The following is a 24,183-nucleotide window of genomic DNA, read 5'->3' on the forward strand; positions in this document are numbered from 1 at the left end:
CCCAAAGTTAGGGTGGTTTCTCTAACCAGTATTGTAAGTTTTGGAGTATGGATCATGGGTCTGTCTGGGTGAGTTTCCAACATAGTTGGCTTGTTCCCAGTCACCTTCTTCTCCTGCATTTACTCCTTCTTGAGCTGGTGATGAAGTGATGACTGCTGCAACTTGGTTTTCTTCTACCTTCTTGGTAAGATCTGCTAGCTGCTTGGTGATCATCTTATTTTGAGCCAGCAATGCATCTATGTGGTTCAGCTCCATTACTCCTCGAGTGTTACTCCTTTCGGAAGCATAGAAGTAGTCATTCTCAACCACAGTCTCAATGACATCTGTGGCTTCTTCAATGGTTTTCTTCTTGTTTAGAGAGCCCCTTGTAAATGGTCTACGGCCTTCTTTGACTCATAAGAAAGGTGTTCATAGAAAATGTGCAGTTGAACCCATTCATTGAACATGTCCGGTGGGCATCTTCTTGTTAAGTCCTTAAATCTCTCCCATGCCTCATAGAGAATTTCACCATCTTATTGCCTGAAGGTTTGTACCTCAGCTCTCAGCTTGTTGATTATTTGAGGAGGGTAAAATCTTGCCAAAAACCTGTTTACCGTATTCTCCCAATTTGTTAAGCTCTCCTTTGGGAATAATTCCAGCCACTTATATGCTTTGTCCCTGAGTGAAAAGGGAAACAAAAGCAGTCTATAGACATCTGGATGGACACCATTAGACTTCACAGTATCACATATTCTTAGGAAGGTGGTTAAATGTTGATTGGGGTCTTCTTGGGGACTTCCTCCAAATGAGCAGTTGTTCTGAACAAGGATGATGAGCTGGGGTTTTAATTCAAAGTTGTTGGTATGTATGGTTGGCTTTTGGATGCTACTTCCACAATTTCCTCGGTTTGGATTGATGTAAGAGCCTAGAACTCTCCTCTCTTGCCCAGCATGATTCACATGGCCTTCTCTGGCATGGTTGTGAGCTTCTTCTTCATGGTTGTTTTCCAAGTTCTCCTCCATGTTTGTTTCAAATTACTCTTCCTCTTCCTCAGCACCAACAACTCTTTTCCCTTTTGCTTCCCTCCTTAATCTACGGAGGGTCCTCTCAGGTTCGAAATCAAAGAAAGTTGAAGCTCCGCTTCTTCTCCCTGTCATACAACAAATAGAGCACACAGCAAGAAATAAAATAAAGTGATTACTCTTGTTAGGGTGACTGTTAGTGTGAGTGGTGCAAATTATCAAATAGTTAGTGGGTTAGTGAGCAGAATTGTAAGTAAATTCAAAGAAAAAGAAAACAAAGAGGGGAGAAGGGATGAGGAAGAAGATAATTGAAACTAAAAGTAGATGACTAGATAAAATAAACAATCAAAAATAAAATGCTCAATCTAGTGAACTTCCAACTTAATCATTGTTGATACAAAATCAATCCATGGCAACGGCGCCATAAACTTGATGCACAAAAACTTATCTCTCAACAAATTTCCCTTTGGCAAGTATACCAAATTGTAGTCAAGTAAAAATTCACAATAGAGTGAGGTCAAATCCCACAGGGATTGATTGGTCAAGCAACTTTAGTTAGAAGAGTGTGCTAGTTGAGCTAAACAGAATTTGAGTTGAGAGTTGCAGAAAATTAAATGGCAGGAAAATATAGTGCAGAAAGTAAAGTGCAAGATCTTAAATGGGGATTTGGGGAAATGAACATGGAAATAGATGGCAGAAAGTAAAGAGAATGGGTAAGATCAGATATGGGGGATTCATTGGGCTTAGGAGATGTTGCATCCTCTGGATCAAGTTCATTCTCATCTCTTCCTCAATCAATGCATTCATTGATCTCCTTGGCAATCTTAAGTGATTGGATCCCAATTCCTTGGCAATACAATCTCTCTAAGCTTGAACAATTGCCTAATTCCATGATTTAATTGCTCATGGGAAGAGATGAAGTATGGTCACTGATTATACCACATGTATTTGATCAGGGTAAAACTTGTCTCTTAACAAATTCCCATTCGGCAAGTGTATCGAATTTGTCGTCAAGTAAAAACTCACAATAGACTGAGGTCGAATCCCACAGGGATTAATTGATCAAGCAACTTTAATTAGAGGAGTGTTCTAGTTGAGCGAATCCATGAATAGAGTTGATAATTGCAGAAATTAAAATGGCATGAAAGTAAATGACTGAAAGTAAATTGCAGAATTGTAAATGGGAATGGGGGAGTTGCTCATAAAAGTAAATTGCAGAAAATAAAGATAATGGGTAAGATCAGAAATGGGGAGTTCATTGGGCTTAGGAGATGTTGCATTCTCCGGATCAATTTCATTTTCATCTCTTCCTCAATCAATGCACTCATTGATCTCCTTGGCAATCTTAAGTGATTGAATCACAACTTCTTGCAATTCAATCTCTCAAATCTTGATCAATAGCCAATTCCTTGGTCAATTGCTCATGAGAAGAGATGAAGTGTGGTCACTGATTATACCACATGCACTTCCCAAATCAAGTGCTTAGAGGGTTATAGCCACATACCCATCCACACTCAATTTGGTCCAGCATGAGAAAGCATTTCTAGCTAATCTCTTCATTCCTCTTTCATGGATCCGAAGAGATCCATGTTTGAATAGCTTCTTTTCCAAGATCACTATCCAATTGGATGAAGATCGAAAGCTTTCAAGTAAAATCAAAAGGAAAGATAGAAGAAGAACAAGAAAATTAGTATTGATCCATCAAATTACAACAGAGCTCCCTAACCCAATGAAAGGGGTTTAGTTGTTCATAGCTCTAGAAATCAAAATCAAAGATGGAGAATACATGATAAAACTTAGAAGTGCCGAGAAAGTAAATACAAAGAGTAGTTCTCTTTTGTTCGCTACTCCCCCCCAAAAGCCCTTCTCTCTTTCAAAACTACTCCTATATATACTACTCTTCTCAGCTTCTAGTTAGCTCTTCAAGTCTTGGGCCTTTGGATCTTTGAGTTTGAAGCAGTTCCTTTCTTCATTTGGGCTTGGCTTACTTGCAGAGATAAAGTGTGAAGTGGGCAGAGACTTTAGCTCAAGACGTTAGGGGTGTTTAACATTTAGTGAAAACACAAGCTCGAGGATGTTAGTGACACTTAACAGTGTCACTAGCGTTGCCATGCACCCCTTTCCTCACGTTAAAGCCCACGTTAACTGGGTTAACGTGGCTTTTAACGTTGCCTTGTTAGCCTTCGAGAACGTTAGTGACACTCAACATTGTCACTAACGTTCAAGTGTGCCCCTTCTTGCTTCACGTTAAAGCTCACGTTAACTAGGTTAACGTGGCTTCTAACGTGGCCTTTGCCAACCTTCGAGAACGTTAGTGACACTCAACATTGTCACTAATGTTCAAGTGTGCCCCTAGGTCTCACGTTAGAGTCCACATTAACTGGGTTAACGTGGCTTCTAACGTGGCCATTCTTAGCCATCCCAACGTTAGTGACAATGTTGAGTGTCACTAACATTGGCTCATTCTTCATTCCTCATCGTTAGCTTCCACGTTAACCAAGTTAATGTGGAGGCTAACGTGGCTCTTGGGGCTTGAGTGGTTGCTCCAACGTTAGTGACAATGTTGAGTGTCACTAACGCTGTCGACAACTCTCCCTCTCTTACGTTAGCTCCCACGTTAACCAAGTTAACGTGGGAGTTAACGTGGCTCTTTGCACCTTAGGCCAACGTTAGTGACAATGTTGAGTGTCACTAACGTTGGCTCAACTTCTCTTCTCCACGTTAGAGTTAACGTGACTCTTTAACGTGGGCATTGATGGCTTTTGAGAGTGTTTTTGGCAATCACTTTTCTCCTTAACTTTGCAAGTTACCTCCCATTCCTTGCTTCCTTTGGTCCTGAAATCAAGCAATAGAGTGCATCAAAGTTCTAGTCCAAGTCATGGGTAATGCAATATACAATTTTGTCATTAAAATCATGCAAAATCCTCATGAAATAATGTAAAATGCACAATGTATGCTTGAATCAAGGTCTGAATGAATATTTGCCTAAAACTAACTTATTTCCTAAGAAAATGCATGAAATTACCTAAAAACAGTAAAGAAAAGGTCAGTGAAACTGGCCAGAATGCCCTGGCATCACAACACCAAACTTAAAGTTTGATTGTCCCTAAGCAAGTACTGGAACAAGAGAATGATGAATGGAATCTTCAGAGAAATGAGTCATCCTTGTGGAAGTGATATTACTGATTTTATGGTGGTTTCATGCATAGCAACTTAGGTTCATTCCACTACTGGCTTTCAGACCTTTATCATCTCCTAAATTATTCACTTTGTTATGTCCCATGAGACCTGTATTTATTGATCCTTTTATTGTTATTTCAAGGGTTGTTTGTGTTATTTAGGCTAAGTGTTTTGTAAGGGGGCAACTCTTTAGGATAAGCTTTCAGCCAACACTCCCGAACCAGTTGGTTCAATGTGCTGGGTGTTGAAGCACCCCTAAGGACTTACTTACTCAAGTCTCTCCCCCATACATACACACCACAGGCATATAGTTTATTTATTTTCTTTCCTTCAGACCTTGGTGTCCAGCACCTCTTTGGGTTACTAAATGCTCTGTGGTGAGGGTTACTCTTGATAGTGGATTTTCAGCTGATAATCCTGGGTTAGTTAACCCAAGTTACCAGGTGATGAAGCACCCCAAAGAGCTTATTCATCCAAGTAGATCCCTCACACAGGAGCACCACAGACATATGTCCTAGGGTAAACCATTGGTGCCTAGCCTTATTGCTTACTCTTTTTCTTTTGTTTTTCACTTCCCTTGTTCTTTCCCTTTTCTCTTATTAGGATCTTGTTGTTATCTTAGTCTCATGGGTATATCAAAAGTAAGCATTCAGGATAGATAGTTGTCATCCTAACCTTGTGGTTGAACCAACTTAGCTAACTTATGATTACCCCCAAAGATTCATGAATGCACTTTCACATTATGAACTCTACTCTGTTCTTTTAAAACATAAAACATTCTCTTTTCATTTGATTTAAAAGACAAGCATACAATAAGTAAAGATATGAATGCAGTAATATAAAGGCTAGCAGGCACTGACTTCTTAATTTGAAAACTTAGAATGCATAATTGAAAGTTGTTTAGCTACTATGGAGGCATGTTCTATTTCATACAAGATCCTCCTTATTTATGATATAAACTAAAAACCAAGAAAGAAGCTCCACCACCTTTTACTCATGTGGTTGCTCATGCTCCCCTCCATGCTTGTCCTCTTGGTGCTTTTCTTGAGTGCTTGTGCTCCCACTCCCTTTGCCTTTTCCAAGTAGTTTCTTCCAGAACCCAGCATCTTCCATCTTTTTCTTCAGAGTTTCCTTCTGCTATTTTACCTTCCCTTCTTCTCGTTCAACAAATAGGTGGTGCATATTATCTGACATGTAACTCAATCTGGCTTGAGTGTTTACACTAAATTCCTCTCTATGCAACTACCTTCCTTCATTCAGTACGCTAAACTCATTAAATGATTTCATCTGAGCTAATTGCCGCTGGTTGAGCTCTTGAAAGCGTTTGTCTTGACGCTCTTGCCTTTCTGTTACTTGGTGTAGGGCTTGAGTGAGTTGTGAATATTGCTCTTGTTGCTGCTCCATGTGTTGTTTCTGCCACTCTTCTTGTTGCTTCATCCATTTGGACTGCATGGCAAGTATTTGCTCTTGTCCCTCCATATGTTTCATCTCCAAATCCTCAATGGCATGTAAGATATGACTCATATTGAGGTTGGCCGGGTTGTGTTGCTTTTCTTGTTGGTAATCTCCCTGATGATACTCCTCTTGATGAACTTCTTGCTGGGCTCTGTGCCTTCCTATATGTGGCCTTCTTAGTTGTTGAGCAAGTGAGGTATGGACCATGCGCTCAAGTGTGACCGGCTTCCCTGGGTTCACCTAGTCTGGACTACTGTCCTCAAATACTACCTTAGCCTTGTTGCACAAGCGGAGAATGGTGCTGGGGTACCAAAGCCTGGCACCTGAATCAACTTTCTCAGCCGACTCTTGAATCCCTTCGGCAATAAGCTCATGCACATTGACTTCCCCACCTAGTACTAAGCATTGCACCATAGTGGCTCGGTTGATGTTAACTTCTAAATTATTAGCAGCTGGTAGGAAGGACCTTCTTACAAGCTCGAACCACCCCTTGGCCTCAGGATGAAGGTCTCCCCTTTTTATGAATTTTGGTCTCCCATCAGAGTACCTCTCCCAGTCAGCTGCTATGACACAGATATCTGATGCTATCTCTGAAATTTCATCCTTATCGAGGCTTCTACTTATTCTTGATTGATAACTCTCCTCGTCAAAATGAGGGAATTTCAGTTGAAGAGCTCTTATTATGGCATTTGGGTTGAAGTCTACTTCTCGTCCTCTCACATAGCTTTTGTAGGTGGGGGCTTTGGTTTTCCCCTCTCTAACTACATTTGCATAAAACTCTTTGATGAGGTTGCCATTGATCTTACTTTCTGGACTGGTGAGCAATTGCCATCCTCTCTGTTCGATTTTTCTCAAAATCTATGGTGATTCATTAGCATTGATTTGAAAGATTAACTCTGGCAATATCTTTCTGGCCCTTATCCTCTCGAATTCTCGTTCATGGAAGGCCGTCTTGAATCTCTTCTCATCAAAAGGGACACTCTCTGTAACAACCCTAGTTTTTGAAAATCAAATGATTAGTTATTTGTAATTTATTATATTTGTTGACAATTATGTTTTAAGAAAATTATTTAGCTAAAGGTAATTAAATGGAGTTTCATGATAATTGAAGTTTAAATTAATTGAATTTTTATATAAACTTTATTAGATATTTGGTATAATTGAAATTATAAGTTTGATAATTGAAAAATAAGAAAGCATTGTATAATTTAATTTAAATAAATTCTATTTTGAATGAACTATGTTATTAATTTGAACTCTTAGAAATTAATTTATTAGAAATGATTAGATTAATTTTTATAAATACTTTAAGTTTAAGTCAATTAATATTTATGTACAACTTTTATTATAATTAATTATTTTATAAATTGAAATTAAAGTTTCAGAGATAGAAAAATAATAGAGATTTATATGATTTAATCTAAAAAATTGATATTTGAATTTAAATTGTATTTTACAAAATATAATTAACTTGTTCATTTTATAATGTAAATTAAAAATAATCGATTGAACTTAGCAATATGATGGTAAATAATGTTCCTAAATATTTTTAAGAGAGTATATTTAATTTTAAAATTACTCTATCCTTCAATTTTATCAAAATATCTATTCATATCTATCCATATTCTTTTATAAAATCCTAATTCCTAAACCTAAATTCCCAAATTGAAAACCCTAAATTCCCTAATTCACTTACCCTAACAGCACCCTTACCCTCCTTCAACATAACACCACACAGAACGGAAGAAAGGAACGCATAGAGAAAGGGAAGATGCTGCTGCTTCGCTGCCGTTGTGACCGCCGCACGAGAGGATTCCATGCCACTATCGTTAGCGTCGCCCAGCCTTACCCGCGCTTTTGTGTTTGCTGTAAGCCGTTCGTGGAGCTGCGAAGAGCATCATCGTCGCGCCCAACCCGTTTCGCCGCCGTCGCTGCTAGCGCTCATCGCAGGAAGCATTGCCGTCGCCGTCAGAGATCGGTGTTCCCTCACCATGCTGCTGCGTCGCCATTGATGAAGCTTTTGCCACCACCGTGTATCCCGAACAGAGGAAGAAGGAGAAGTCTTCTGTCATCAACGCCACATCTCTTCACTGCTGCTGCTGTTGATGGAAGTCATCGCCATCGCCGAGCCGCTACATTGCCGGACATCATTGCTGGAGGACCGAATGGAGAGGCACGCCAGTTCTGCTTCTACTTCTGGGTTTTTGGAATCTGGGAAAACGCCACTATTGTTGCTGTTTGTTGGGTTTAAGATCGCTGCTACTGTTCTTGCTTTGTTCTGCCACCATCAAGTTTGGAGAAGAACGCTGCCACTGTCACCATTGAAGCTTGCCAGGGAAGGAGCTATTGACAGAAGAAACTGCTGCTGCTTGGCTGAAGCTGAGACCTTTCACCATCACTGGAGCTGCCCAGAATTATCATGGTAGCTGCTAAGAGAGCAGAACGGGTGTTAGAACTGCCAATGGAGCTGCTGGGTTTAGTGATTTCTGTGAGTTTCGACTTTGAGGTAGGGGATTTAACGTTTTTAATTTAGAATGCCTACCAAGTTATTGGATAAGTGCAAATGGTTAATAATATTTAAGAATTTCTTAATCAACATGAATGTCCTGAAATGCTTTTGAAATTAGTTAGTCGTTGTGAATATTCTGAGCTGTGATTGAACTTAGATGCTGTTGTGAATAATTATTAATTTAGTGTAATTTATTAAACTGAAATATGCCCAGTTAATTATTGAACAGCTGTTGAATAGATAATTGATGAATTTAGTTTGGATTGTTGCTGCGAATGTAATTGGTTTTGTTGTTATGAGAGACTAATTGATAGAAATAAGCTTAGTTTGAGATTGTGAAATTTGGATTATTGAACTCAGGTTAAGGCTGCGAATGTCTTTGGGCTTTGTTGTGAGTGTTTGAAGTTGTAATTGATATTGTTTTCTCTGATATGGATGGAATTGAGTTGAATTATAACTGTAGTTGGTGATTGATTTGATGATTGTGCGTACTGAATGTTGTAAGGGATAGAATAAATGGTGTTACTTTTGTTGCTGAGCTTGCTGGTGTGAATTGATGAGTTATTGTGTGTTTGAATGATGATGAGTGTATATGGAAAATTATGCTTGGCATAGTGTAGAAAAGAAAAGGTTTGATGATGCTTAAGTACTTGACATCGTGTGAATTATTGATTCTGGGTTCTTGGGCTGTGTTGGCAATGAAGACAATTTTGAATAACTGGAAAGAGGTTAAACGTGTGATTTTGGAAGGGTTATAAGTTCAAATGTGGTTTTTGATAAGTAAGGTTGTTGAAAATGCTTAAGGCAGAATTTCTGCATACATGACAGTAGAAAGAATCAATTTCTGGGAGCATCCCAGGTCATATACTTGAATGAAACTATTTTTGCATGAAACTTTACTGTGTTTTGAGCATCTCATAAAAAATTCAGAATTTATTGATGAGTATTTTGGGAGAAATGAATTTTTGAAGATTGATGGTTTCTGCAGAAAATTCTGTTTCTTTACTGCAGAAGCACCAACTTCCAACTCACTTAACTTTCAATTCTGGTAAGTATTTGAGCTGAAATCAACGGCATTTTCAAGCTTCCTGTGTCCACAATCTTCATTTTAAATTTCATGTCAATATCCTATTTAACCAAGTAGATATGTTGAAAAGAGTATGGATAAATCACTGGATTTTGGAAACCGAATTCTAAAAAGCCTGGCTGTGTTTCTCACTTCATAACTTTTTCATATGACATGGTATTAATCTGGAATTTGATTCAATAAAAAGCTAAAAGAGTCTTGTTTGAGATCGTGAATTTTGAAAGGCATTGGGTGAAAACTGGATTTTTAAGGAATTTATCAAACTTACTACTTGCTGCTGTTTTTCTGCATTTTCTTAGGAAACAATAACAGAATTTTAAGAGAGATGGTACAAGTTTTTATTGTGACTAAATTACCTCAACACCAAGTTTCTTGGAATACTAGTTTATTGAGTTTAATTTTGAAAGAATCCTATGATAAATGAAAGTTAGTTACGAATTGATGAGGTGAAAGTTGAATTGATGGGTTATGTGGGAATTGTGGGTTATGACTGAACTGTTGGCTATTGTAAATTGTGAATTTTCTGACTGATTTGAGAACCTCTTATTTGGTAATTGTTGAGGAAAGGGGGAGATTTGTTGAGAAAGAGGAACCATAAGGATGGCTAAGTCCGAGTTTTAGGGGAGGTGCTGCCGAAATTTTCTAAACTCTGAAGTTTCATTTGAAAAGTTATTTTAGAAGATTTGAACTTGGAAAATTATATTATTTGAGTTTTATTTAGGTAAGAAAAGAATTACAGTATTTTGAATTTGAATTACCAAGAAAAGGTTTATGATCAAGTTTGAATTATTTATAAAAGAAGTTATGTTTTGAGATTTATTCAATATGAAAAGAGTTATGCTTGGGGTTTGAAATAAAGGATTACTTTTTAGAAGTTTAATGAATATATATAATATTTGAATTTGAATGGTAAAGAGAGACGGTTTTTGAGTCTTTGGGAAGTTAGTAAATTTGAAAAAGAGTTTTATATGGTTACTTTTAGTAAGAGGGTGATGTTTTGAAAAGTATTTAGCGAATCTAAAATAAACGATTTCCTTGAGTCTTATGATAGAAAATTAAACTAGAAAGTGGTTTTAAAATTGGTTTGAGTTAAGAGGCTGTAAAAGTGGAAGTCGTAAGGTTTATACAACATGATTGAATAAAGAAAGAGAGAGATATTGTGTAAGAATATGTAACTAGAAATGAATAATGAGAATGATAACTTATGATGATAATTACACTGATTCTTTTGAGGAAAGATATTCAGTTTATGAAATTGTTGGCAAGGACGTGGGTTTTGTCCCGCTTGCATATTTATGATTATAAAAGAGAATAAAAAGCAGAGCACCTGTTGAAAGGTCATTTGTTGCTTGAGGCAACCCATGAGATGTGTTTATTCATTTGTTGCATTAAGGCAACTCCAGATATACTTGTATGATCATCTGCTGCAGTGAGGCAGTCAGATAGATAATGGTATGATTACTGAGAACGCTTTCCTACGGTACAGATCCAATTTTAATTCTGTAAGGCAGAGGGGTTATTTCCTGCTACAGAAGTACCGTGACCACCTGTTCCATTTCTGTAGTGGCAGAGGGGTTATTTCCTGTATACAGAAGGTGTGTCGGCGTACATCCCTGCAGTGGCAGATGTGTTATTTCCTGCGTGCAGTGGACCCTGTGGTGGCAGAGGGGTTATTTCCTGTACACAGGGGTATAGCCAATAGGAAAGCCTTATCCAGACAGAGGTTGCTGGGTAACGTCGGGAGCGGGTTAGTAACTGACAGATGAGCTCATTACCTGCACTAGGGCTAGACATGCATCATCCTTGTGTGTGCATTTGCATTTGATTGGGTTTGCTCGTTGTACTTCTCTGTGATTGTGCTGTCTGCCTTGCTGTGACTTGTTTGTGTGTTGAACTGAATCTCTTGTTAGTGCTATTAGTTGGTAAATGTATGATGATGATTAAGAATTGACGTTGTGACTGAAAAATTAACTATGTGGTTGAAAAATGTTCACAGTGACCGGTTTTATATTTTGGAATTTGTTTTGAGCTTAGATTCTTTTGGAAAGAGGTAAATAGTTAGTTAAAGTAAAACCAAGAATAGTATTTTCAAAAAGGTTTGATAAAAATATAGTTTCCTTGAGTATGTTAATTATTTGCATGTTAATCATTACTTTTACGACATTCCCATTCCCTACTGAGAATGTGTGGTTTGTTCTCACCCCAAAATCTTCCACCCTTTCAGTGACACAGGTTCGAAGATTCCATTTGAAGCTGCGGGAGATTATAGAATTTACTTATGAGTTAAGTTACTTCCATAGAAGTTCCCTCGCTCTTATTGCTTAACATTTTTATTTATACAGAGGGATAGGATTTGTATGTGAGTTTTATTTGAAATCTTTTGTATGACAGATATTATTATTAATAATTATGTGATTATTATTACTTGGTGATGCTTGCTATATGATTTGATAAATAAAATTCAAAATTTTCTGGTATTTTTACTAAAACTGGATCGAAATATCGAACTAGAGGCTCAATAGTAAATAGTTAATAAAGGAAAGCAGGTTGGTAATGCCTTACTTTCGGTACGATCATGACGTTCTGGAAGTTGGGTCGTTACACTCTCCATGGGTTCCTTTCTCTTTTGCCTCTTCGAACTTGATGATGCCATGACTTGAATTGTTGTTTTGAAGTGGGTTGAGGCTTCGGATAGAATAAGAGAGGGTTTGTTAAAACATGAGTGTGATGAAGGGTTTAGTGTACCAACAGAAGTGTGAAGAGTGGGGATTTGAACGTAAGGAGTGAGCATGCACTAAGGTTCACTTATATAGGAAAAATCATGAGTGCATGAAGGGTGTGGATTGCATGAATGTTTCCTTGATGGACGGATGGGGTTGCATACGAAGGGAAGACAAGGATCATCACTTGATGGGGAATGTTGGTTCGGTCTTCAAGACTCTCCTTCTTTCAATGTTGCATGGCAACATTTCCCATGCCTTCCTTGTTGGGACAAGTGTATGGTTCTCTTCGTGAAGTGTCCGAGCCTCCCCCATTAAATTGTCTAATCAATCCTCATCAATGCTCCTGTTCCTTCCCTATAAAGATAAAATGAGAAAAGTAACAAAATATATTAAAATAACATAAGAACTGTACGGCTAACATTAATGAAAGGGGAGGAAGAATTTGATTGTTTATTCCTGAATTTCAACTAACTAACTAACTGTGTATATTTATATGCACATTGGTGGCACCATAGGGTGACACCAAACTTAGTTTGGAGCACTGTGATGAAAAATTTTGTTCAAAGCTTAAAAACTAATGTTTTGAACACCAAACTTGTTCTTCTCTATATTCTGCATATAAAAATTTCACACGTGTTTGTTAATTTTTGGTTGGAATTCATGAATATTGATTTATTCACTACTTTTGAAAGCATGTAAAACATGGGTTGCCTCCCATGAAGCGCTTCTTTAACGTCACTAGCTTGACGTTACACCCTTATTATGGTGGTTGGTAATGCTTGAAGTCTTCTCCTCTGGCAGTGGACTTGTATCCATTGGTTGTATCAATGATTTCTACATGCTCCAAGGAGAGAACTCTGTTAATGGTGAAGACCTTAGGTAGCTGAGATGGTACAGTGGGGAGATTGGGGGGATATCTGTGAAATAGGCTGAGACTATTTTATCCCCTGGAGAGAAATCTTCTGTAGGGATCTTCTTGTTCCGCCACCCCCTTGGTACCTTCTTCCTTGTCCCTGGTGCTTTTTGCTTACTCTTGGTGGCTTCCTTTTTTGATGAGCTTTTGTTGCTGCCTTCACTTGCTTCTGGTGGCTTAGGTTCCTCCAATTTTTCCTTGACCTGTGGCACTTGCTGTTTGCCTTGTCCATCAACCCAGTGAATCTCAGAATGAGCTGGTTGTGCTCCAATGCTTGCTTCTTCCTTTAGTATCTCATGACGATCTTTGCTCGGTTCTTTGTCCTCTTCATCTTTTTCTAGTGAGAGTTCGAAAACATTGAAGCTCAGTTGTTCTTCATGGATCCTTAATATTAGCTCCCCTTTCTCCACATCTATGAGTGCTCTAGCAGTAGCTAGAAATGGTCTCCCCAATATGATTGGGTGCAGGAGACTCTCTTCCATGTCCAAGATGACAAAGTCTGTTGGGAGAAAGTATTTTCCAACTTTGAGCAACACGTTTTCCACCACTCCTACTGCTTGCTTTTGAGTCTTGTCAGCCAGCCTTATGACTACATCTGTAGGTAGTATTTCATTGATCTGCAGCCTTTTTATCAGGGATAGGGGTATTAAGTTGATGCTTGCTCCCAAATCGCATAGTGCTCTATCAAAATTTGTTTCCCTATAGCACAAGGGACATGAAAACTCCTTGGGTCTTTTCTTTTCGTAGGCAATTGTGTTTGAATGAGGGTGTTGCAATCCTTGTTCATCACTATAGTCTGGCCCCCCTTGAGTGAGCTCTTCCTGGGAAGTAGTTCCTTCATATACTTGATGAATGCTGGCATTTGCTGAATGACCCTGATGAATGGTATGTTCACATTTAAAGATGCAAACGAGTCTAAGAGCCTTGAGTACATTCTCTTTCCCACAGCACCCTTTAGCAGTTGAGGAAATGGTGCATATAGTCTCAACAGCTCTTGTTGTGAGATTTCTGGTTCTTGTTGGTCTTTCTTCTCCTTCTCTACTAAGGTATTTTCAGGTTGTTCTGGCAGCTTGCTTGGCTTGTCTTCAGTTTCCTTGTCATTTGTAGTGACCATATTGCAATCCTCCCATCTTACTTTCTTCGTTTCACCTCTCGGATTCTTCTCCGTGTCACTTGGGAAGCTATCAGTGGGTCTGGGAATCTTCTCAGACAAATATCCCACTTGGAATTCCAGCTTCTTGATTGCTTCCCCTCGATTCTTCATACTGGCTCTCACCTCCTCTTTGAACACCTTATTGTCTTGAATGTCTTTGCATATGCTTTCAAGTAAGGTTTCAATCTTAGAGATTCTGTCATCAAATGATGGTATGTTGAGGGTAGAAGTAGAAGGATGAGATGTATTAATGTGGTTTTGTGGGTATGTCCTCTGTGTGAATTGTTGGGGAGCTGTGTTGTTGTTAGAGTTGTGACGTCTCTGATCTTGGCCTTGGTCTTGTTGATTACCCCACCCAAAGTTTGGGTGATTCCTCCATCCAGGGTTGTAAGTTTTGGAGTATGGATCATGGTTGTATCTAGGTGAATTCCCAATGTAGTTGGCTTGCTCCTGAGTGCCTTCTTCCTCTTCACTTGCTTCCTCTTGAGTTGAAGTGGTGATTGCTGCCACTTGACTTCTCTCCATCTTCTTGGTGAGGTCAGCTAGCTGCTTGGTGATGAGCTTATTTTGAGCCAGCAGAGAATCTACATTGTTCAGCTCCATTACCTCTCTAGTGTTCCCTCTTTCGGAAGCATAGAAGTAGTCATTCTCAGCTATAGTTTCAATGACATCTATGACTTCCTCAATGGTCTTCTTCTTGTTCAAAGAACCTCCGGATGAATGGTCTACGGCCTTCTTTGATTCATATGACAGTCCTTCATAAAAGATGTGCAGCTGCACCCATTCATTGAACATATCAGATGGACATCTCCTTGTTAGGTCTTTAAACCTCTCCCATGCTTCATATAGAGTCTCACCATCTTGTTGCCTGAAAGTTTGGACCTCAACTCTCAGCCGATTGACCCGTTGAGGGGGGTAAAATCTTGCTAAAAAACTTGTTCATAACATCATCCCAAGTTGTCAAGCTCTCCTTTGGAAAAGACTCCAACCACTTGGTTGCCTTGTCTCTGAAAGAAAATGGGAACAACAACAGTCTATAGGCGTCAGGTTGAACGCCATTGGACTTCACTGTGTCACATATTCTCAGGAAGGTGCTTAAGTGTTGATTAGGGTCTTCTTGGACACCTCCTCCGAACGAGCAATTGTTCTGAACAAGGGTGATGAGCTGTGGCTTTAGTTCAAAGTTGTTGGCATGGATTGTTGGTTTTTGGATGCTACTTCCGCAGTTCCCTGGGTTTGGGTTGATGTAAGAGCCCAAGACTCTTCTATCTTCCCCACCAGGATTTGCTCTACCTTCTCCACCATGGTTGTGCACCTCTTCCTCACGATGGTCTTCCATGGTTGTTTCAAAGTATTCTTCAAAGTGTTCCTCTTCTTCTTCAGCACCTACTACACATTTTTCTTTTGCCTCCCTTCTTAATCTTAAGAAGGTTCTCTCAGGTTCAGAATCAAAGGAAGTTGAAGCTCCGCTTCTTCTCTCTGTCATACAACCAACAGAGTACAAGCAAGAAAAGCAATGCAGAAAGTATCTTATTAGAATAGCTTGTTAGTGTCAGTGATGCAATATATCAAACAGTTAGTGGGTTAGTGAACTGAATTGTAAATAGCAAAGAAAAACTCAGAAACAGGGGAGGGGAAGAATTAAACTAAGACGGAAATCAAATTAACCAAACAGAAAATTGAATCAAACAAAATACAAATGCTCAATCTAGTAATCCTCTAATGTAATCATTGTCGATGCACAATCAATCCCCGGCAACGGCGCCATATACTTGATCGGGGTAAAACTTGTCTCTCAACAAATTCCCATTCGGCAAGTGTACCGAATTTGTCGTCAAGTAAAAACTCACAATAGAGTGAGGTCGAATCCCACAGGGATTAATTGATCAAGCAACTTTAATTAGAGGAGTGTTCTAGTTGAGCGAATCCATGAATATAGTTGATAATTGCAGAAATTAAAATGGCATGAAAGTAAATGACTGAAAGTAAATTGCAGAATTGTAAATGGGAATGGGGGAGTTGCTCATAAAAGTAAATTGCAGAAAATAAAGAGAATGGGTAAGATCAGAAATGGGGAGTTCATTGGGCTTAGGAGATGTTGCATTCTCCGGATCAATTTCATTTTCATCTCTTCCTCAATCAATGCACTCATTGATCTCCTTGGCAATCTTAAGTGATTGAATCACAACTTCTTGTAATTCAATCTCTCAAATCTTGATCAATAGCCAATTCCTTGGTTAATTGCTCATGAGAATAGATGAAGTGTGGTCACTGATTATACCACATGCACTTCCCAAATCAAGTGCTTAGAGGGTTATAGCCACATACCCATCCACACTCAATTTGGTCCAGCATGAGAAAGCATTTCTAGCTAATCTCTTCATTCCTCTTTCAAGGATCCGAAGAGATCCATGTTTAAATAGCTTCTTTTCCAAGATCACTATCCAATTGGATGAAGATCGAAAGCTTTCAAGTAAAATCAAAAGGAAAGATAGAAGAAGAACAAGAAAATTAGTATTGATCCATCAAATTACAACAGAGCTCCCTAACCCAATGAAAGGGGTTTAGTTGTTCATAGCTCTAGAAATCAAAATCAAAGATAGAGAATACATGATAAAACTTAGAAGTGCCGAGAAAGTAAATACAAAGAGTAGTTCTCTTTTGTTCGCTACTCCCCCTAAAAGCCCTTCTCTCTTTCAAAACTACTCCTATATATACTACTCTTCTCAACTTCTAGTTAGCTCTTCAAGTCTTGGGCCTTTGGATCTTTGAGTTTGAAGTAGTTCCTTTCTTCATTTGGGCTTGGCTTACTTGCAGAGATAAAGTGTGAAGTGGGCAGAGACTTTAGCTCAAGACGTTAGGGGTGTTTAACATTTAGTGAAAACACAAGCTCGAGGACGTTAGTGACACTTAACATTGTCACTAGCGTTGCCATGCACCCCTTTCCTCACGTTAAAGCCCACGTTAATGTTGCCATGTTAGCCTTCGAGAACGTTAGTGACACTCAACATTGTCACTAACGTTCAAGTGTGCCCCTTCTTGCTTCACGTTAAAGCTCACGTTAACTAGGTTAACGTGGCTTCTAACGTGGCCTTTGCCAACCTTCGAGAACGTTAGTGACACTCAACATTGTCACTAACGTTCAAGTGTGCCCCTAGGTCTCACGTCAGAGTCCACGTTAACTAGGTTAACGTGGCTTCTAACGTGGCCATTCTTAGCCATCCCAACGTTAGTGACAATGTTGAGTGTCACTAACATTGGCTCATTCTTCATTCCTCATCGTTAGCTTCCACGTTAACCAAGTTAACGTGGAGGCTAACGTGGCTCTTGGGGCTTGCGTGGTTGCTCCAACGTTAGTGACAATGTTGAGTGTCACTAACGTTGTCGACAACTCTCCCTCTCTTACGTTAGCTCCCACGTTAACCAAGTTAACGTGGGAGTTAACCTGGCTCTTTGCACGTTAGGCCAACGTTAGTGACAATGTTGAGTGTCACTAACATTGGCTTCTCTTCCCCCTTTAACGTTAGAGGCCACGTTAACCTCGTTAACTAGGTTAACGTGGCTTCTAACGTGGCCATTTGTGAGCAATTGCCAACGTTAGTGACAATGTTGAGTGTCACTAACGTTGGCTCAACTTCTCTTCTCCACGTTAGAGTTCACGTTAACTTAGTTAACGTGACTCTTTAACGTGGGCATTGATGGCTTTTGAGAGTGTTTTTTGCAATCACTTTTCTCCTTAACTTTGCAAGTTACCTCCCATTCCTTGCTTCCTTTGGTCCTGAAATCAAGCAATAGAGTGCATCAAAGTTCTAGTCCAAGTCATGGGTAATGCAATATACAATTTTGTCATTAAAATCATGCAAAATCCTCATGAAATAATGTAAAATGCACAATGTATGCTTGAATCAAGGTCTGAGTGAATATTTGCCCAAAACTAACTTATTTCCTAAGAAAATGCATGAAATTACCTAAAAACGGTAAAGAAAAGGTCAGTGAAACTGGCCAAAATGCCCTGGCATCAGTATTTCCAAATCAAAGTGTTGGGATGATTACATGTCACTATATCCATCCAAACCCCAATTTGGTCCAACATGACAAAGCATTTCTAGCATGATCTCCTCATCCCTTTTCCAAGGCTTAGATGATATCCAATTATGGAGAGTTTCTTTTCCAAGACAACTAACCAATTAGATTAAGATCGAAAACTTTTTAGTAAATCAAGAGAAAAGAAAGAGGAAGAAGAATGAAAACTATAATTGATCCATCAAATTACAACAGAGCTCCTTAACCCAATGAGAGGGGTTTAGTTGTTCATAGCTCTGGGAATGGAAAATGGTAGGAAAGAGTACATGCTTAACAAAACTAGAAAATGCAGAAAGTAAATATACAGAGTGTAGTTCTCCAAAAGTGCCCAGCTTCTCTATAGTTCAAAACTACTCCTATATATACTACTCTTCTTGATCTTCTGGTGAGTTCTTCAAGTCTTGGATATGGGACTTAGATCTCGAGTTGAAGCAGTTACAATCTTCAGTGGGCTCAGCTTTGTTTGCAGAAAAATGTGAGTTAGGCATGGGCGTTAGTTAGGACGTTAGTGGCGTTAACGTTAAGCGAAGATGTGGGTTCGGGAACGTTAGTGAAAATCACCTTTTTCACTAACATTCCAACCCAAAATGATCAACGTTAACTTCAACGTTAGTGGCACTAATGTGACCACCAATGTTGCCTCTTGCTCCTTCGCAAGTGTTGTTGGGACTCACCTTTTCTAATAACGTTGCCTTTTGCCCCTTTTTCCTATGTTAGAGTCCACGTTAGTATATAACGTGGGCATGCCTAAGCTTCGAGAGCATTAGTGACACTTACCTTTGTCACTAACGCTCCAAACACCCCTCCTTTCCATATTAGAGTTCACGTTAATTAGATTAACGTGGTCACTAACGTGGTGGTGATTGCCAACTCCAACGTTAGTGACAAAGGTGATTGTCACTAACGTTGGCTCACCATGCTTAGCTCCACGTTACTCTTCACGTTAGTGGTTTTAACGTGACCACTAACGTGGGCACTCTTGGGTTGGTCCAACATCAGTGACAAAGGTGAGTGTCACTAACGTTGGTGATTGGTTCTTCATCCCACGTTAGAGTTCACGTTAATTGGACTAACGTGACTCTTAACGTGGCTTCATTGTGCCTTTGTGGAACGTTAGTGGCAGTCACTTTTACCACTAACGTTGGAGCTCCTCTTCCTCCTCTACGTTAGCTACCATGTTAATGTAGTTAAAGTGGCAACGAACGTGGGCTATGACGGCTTCGAGGGAGTTATTGGCAATCACTTTTTCCATTAACGATATAAGCTTGTCCCCATTCCACGTTAATGGTCACGTTAATTAGAGTAACGTGGCTGTTAACGTGGCTTCTTCTTGCTTCCTTTGTCTTGAAATCAAGCAATTAAAGTGCATCAAAGTTCTGCTCCAAGTCATGATATTATGCATCATCAATTATATCATTTAATTCCTGCCTAATCCTCATGAAATCATGTATAGTTCACAATAATTGCTTGAATCAAGGTGTAAGTGTATTTTCATCTAAAACTTGCTTATTTACTAAGAAAATGCATGAAACTACCCTAAAAGAGTAAATAAAAGGTCACTGAAATTGGCCAAGATGACCTGGCATCAGAAAATAAACAACTAAAGTAATAGAATAAATAAAAGTAGACGAGAGCATAAATTAAGGAACATTGAACCTGGAATGAAGAAGTAAACCTAACCTAAGAGAAATCCTAAATCCTAAAACCTAAGAGAGAAGAGAGAGTCTCCCCCTCTAGAAAAAAGTACATCTAAAACCTCTAAAATTGTGAATATGAAAGTTCTCCCCATGAATAAATGCATTTTCCTACTCTATAGCCTCTAATATGTGTTTTCTGGTCATGGATTTGGGCCAATAAAGGGTACAGAAATCGCTAGGGGCGAATTCTGCAACTTTCTGCACGTGGCGTCTGTCACGCGTGCGCGTGGGTCATGCGTGCGCGTCATTTGGAAGTTTTCCTTGTCACGCGTGCGCATCAGTCACGCGTACGCGTCGCTTGTGCTTTGCGCTAGCCATGCGTTCGCGTTGTCCATGCATTCGCGTCGTCCACGCATTCGCGTCGCTTGGGTTCTGCGCGAGTCACGCGTCTGCGTCATCCATGCATGCGCGTCGCTGCCATTTCCATCAAAACTTCATTTTCGCGTGTTCCTTCCACTTTTGCATGTTTCTTTCCTGTTCTCTAAGCCATTCATGCCCTATAAAGTCTGAAAATACTCAACACATGGATCACAGCATCGAATGGTAATAAAGACAATTAAAATTAATAATTTTATGGTCTAGGAAACATAGTTTCACATATATTAAGGAATAAGGGAGGAATTGTAAAACCATGCAATTTATATGAATAAGTGAGCAAAGACTTTATAGAAACCACTCAATTGAGCATAATATAAATCATAAAATAGTTGTTTATCAACCTCCCTACACTTAAACCTTAGCATGTCCTCATGCTAAGCTAAAGAGAACTAAAAGAGTGAAGGTAGAATGGTGGAATCTATGCAATCTATCTAAATGCAAGCTGCCTAAATGAATCATGTATTTCTAATTATTATCCACCTATATACTCATAGAGCTTACATGTGGTCAAATTACGTCAAATTTTTTCAAGGAATCATATATGCACAACAAAGGTTGAACCATATTAAAATATATATTCACAATTAAGTTGACCTAATCAAAAGAATTCATAAACTTGTAAGACAAGCAATGATTAAACATGGATATATGGAATTGAGCTATTGAACCCTTACTGGATTTGTGTTTACACTCTAATCACTCAGTGTTTGGGGTTAATCACTCTACTCTTCTCTATTCATGCTTTCTAAAACTTTGTTCTTCATCTAACCAATCAACAAATATTTAATGTATACATGCAAACATCATGAGGTCTATTCAAGTTTGTAATGGAGCTAGGGTAAAGGTGAGGGTATATATATGTAAGGCTAAGTGAGCTATAAATTGAATCCTTGATTAGTATAAGATCTCACCTAATATATACATATTTTATACAATTTTAAAATTATGCCTAGCTACCCAATTTTTCCACTTTTGTATCACATACTCATGTACCAACTTATTTTAGAATTTATCACATGTGCATTGATCTTTTACTAGATTTAATGTTGGGGTAATTTTGTCCCCTTATTTATTTACTCTCTCTCTCTTTTTTTTAAATCTGAAATAAATAAACTCAACATATCAATGCACATGGTATTTTAATTATTTTGGCCTTACATGAGCACGCACCCAAATTTCAAATAATTTTTCAATTCAATACCTTCCTATCAACCCAAGTTCCCACGGTTCCTCAAACTTAATTGATATACAATCTCTATCTTAAGCTAACCAAAGATTTAATTTGGGATATTTAATTTGTTTTTCTGCTTAAGGCTAGTGATGTTGTTATAGAACAGAAGGGGATTAAAAGGCTCAAAGTGGCTAACAAGGGTGACATAAAAGAGTAAAGTTATTTAGGATAAGTGAGCAAAATTTCAAATGATGGCCTCAATCATATGCAAGCATGTAAATACACTAAACAATGGACATATAGAATGAAACAAAGTAAAGATTGCAAGTATAGAGAAGAAGGGAGAAACAAACAGGAATGAAAACTATGGTTAAATAATATAACCATGCAATTACACTAAAAAACTAACGGGTTGTGTGTTATTTGGCTCAAAAACCATATATCAGTTATTTATATCATGCAAGTAGAAATCAAGAGTTTCCATTCAACTCAATGTGAATCTTTGAATGGCTCTTATAAAAATAAGTATTTTCCTTGAAAAATGTTGTCAATTTACTAACATTTATTGCTATATATATAAATGGTGGATGGATTGTTGTGATTTTGAAAAACTAAAGTTTCTAGTTTACTCTTTATTTTCAATTTGAACCAAATTATCATATGCTAAAAGGGTAAACTAAACTAAATAATCCATATTTTCTATATCACAACTAAATAGGCTAAGAGTGCAAATTAAGCTAAATATCTAAGATATATATATATATATATATATATATATATATATATATATATATATATATATATATATATAGTCCAAAATGCAAAATGTAATAAAGTAATCAGAAATACAGCAAAAGAAAATGTGCAAGAACTGAAAGTCAAACAAGATAAAATAAAATGGACTAGGATAAAGGGTTTGAAGGTAGTTCACCAAAATAAAGTTTTCCAAAGATGGCGACCTCCCCATACTTAAATAATAGCATCCTCCCCAATGCTTAATCAAGCTGGTTGTGAAGATTCGTCATCTCCGGAGGGGTGTGCTAGTGCTGTCTGTATGGGCTCTGACAGTGAAAGTGTCTGAGGCTCTGCCTGTATAGATGCTTGTGGGTCTGCTGGCTGTGTCTGCGGAGGCTCCTTATGCTGGGGCGCTGCCTGCTTGGGTCCTGCCTGCTCAGCCTCTGCTTGTGCATCCACCTCTTGGTCATCTGCCTCCTCCTCAGATAAGGAAGGTACATGTCCTTGCCCTCCATCACACACCAGATAAGAGTAATCATGGCAGCTGGCACCTCAGTCTCGTAAGTGCTCGACATCACATAATTGCTCAGGATTTGTTGCCATAGCCGAGCCTCATCATTCAGATAATTAATTTTTATGCCTTTAGGGGGTTGTTGATGACTTACTCATAACCCATGGGACAGTAGGATTAATAGCTATAGTGCGCTTCACTACTTCCCAATCAAAATGCATAAACCTCGTATCCTCCTCAGCCTGCTGGTAACCATCTGGTCTATCTGATTTAGGTTGGGAGTTGAGGATATCTTCAATTGCCTCTTCAGTGACTAAAATCTGCTTCCCTCTGAGCTGTATTGCATCTAGGGTCATTTTAAAATAGTTGCAATAGAATTCCCAGACCCAGAATGCATTAACCTTAGTCAAGTTCCTCTCCAGAAAGAACCATCCTCTCTGTTTGATTTGTTCTATGGTTTACTGTTGTAATTCAGCTGGAATTCGGAGGGTATTTTCTAGATATAGGTTCCTTGAAGTTGCAAAGACCGGATACTTCAGTTCATAGTATCTGTTTGCAAACATGACTGGGTCGGTTGCAGGCACTAGCTGATCAGTCTTTTCCTGCGGAGTAAAGGTCTTCTCCCACCAGGAATCATCATGTAGTATATCCAAAATAGTGGTAGATGATTCTCCTCGTTTTCTTTTGCCTGTGCTTGTTTTAGCTTTTCCTTTCCCTTTAGGGTCAGACATCCTGAAAAGCAGAGGTTCCAGGATATAGTTTATTAAACTAAAGTAGGAAAACAGAAAGGCAAAAGGTGGGTCGGCAATGAAAGCATGGATAGGGAAAAGAGGAAAGAAACTCAAAGCATGAAGTGAGTCAAATAGATGTAGAGTTTTGGACTGTATGCAAGCTAAAGGTCAAGGAATTTAAATAAGAATCAGAATCCAAAAACTCTGATATGCAGAATGCTTGTTTGTCAGGAAACAACAATTAACATGCCTCAAAATTGGTTGAAACTAGTTAGTTAAAAGCCAAGAGAGAGGATAGAAAGTTAATGAAGTTAAAAGTTAGAAAGTGAAGTGAAAGTTAGTGGCATGGTATTGTAGTTCCTAGTTAACAAAAATTTGCACAAACTTGAAGAACAAGCAACTCAATTCAAGCAGATAATTTACAGCATTGATGATAAATCATATAAATAAAGGAAGAGCAAAATGAATAAAATCATAAATAAAGCGATTTAACTAAGAAGGGAACCAAAAGGAGTAGGAATGCTAGCCCATTCGTCCATGAATTGGCTTAGTTGAAACCAATTAGTGGAGAATTCAAATAGTACCAAAGCCAATTCATGAACTCGAGTTGAGTGAAACAATTTGCGAAAAAATAATCGGGCAGCAATCCGGCAGTAAAAGTAACGTTCCCGGGACAAGCAAATAGTAGAATCAAAAAGTCAAAATCATATGTAGTGCAGCAGTTGGCAATTATCAAGAAGAACAAAGGAAAGCTCATGATGCAGGTAACATGAAGCAGACAAAGTAACTGGTTAATTCCTAAATGCAACCAATATCCTTGGTATGAGTAGGGAAAGTCTGAAGTACAAAAGTGTCA

The 24,183-nt window shown here is 38.6% G+C and overlaps 1 long non-coding RNA gene and 1 pseudogene across 1 annotated transcript; both read left to right on the forward strand.

Annotated features, from left to right (window-relative positions):
* Positions 1–446: 446 nt before the first annotated feature.
* LOC112805091 (small nucleolar RNA R71) lies at positions 447–548 on the forward strand (annotated as a pseudogene).
* A 6,750-nt stretch (positions 549–7,298) lies between these two features.
* On the forward strand, positions 7,299–11,656 carry LOC140184705 (uncharacterized). The gene is made up of 2 exons (XR_011882157.1): positions 7,299–8,142; positions 11,457–11,656. It is a non-coding gene; the product is annotated as an uncharacterized lncRNA (long non-coding RNA).
* The last annotated feature ends 12,527 nt before the right edge of the window (positions 11,657–24,183 follow it).

Source organism: Arachis hypogaea, chromosome 5 (genome assembly GCF_003086295.3).
Source record: "Arachis hypogaea cultivar Tifrunner chromosome 5, arahy.Tifrunner.gnm2.J5K5, whole genome shotgun sequence".
Lineage (NCBI taxonomy): Eukaryota > Viridiplantae > Streptophyta > Magnoliopsida > Fabales > Fabaceae > Arachis > Arachis hypogaea.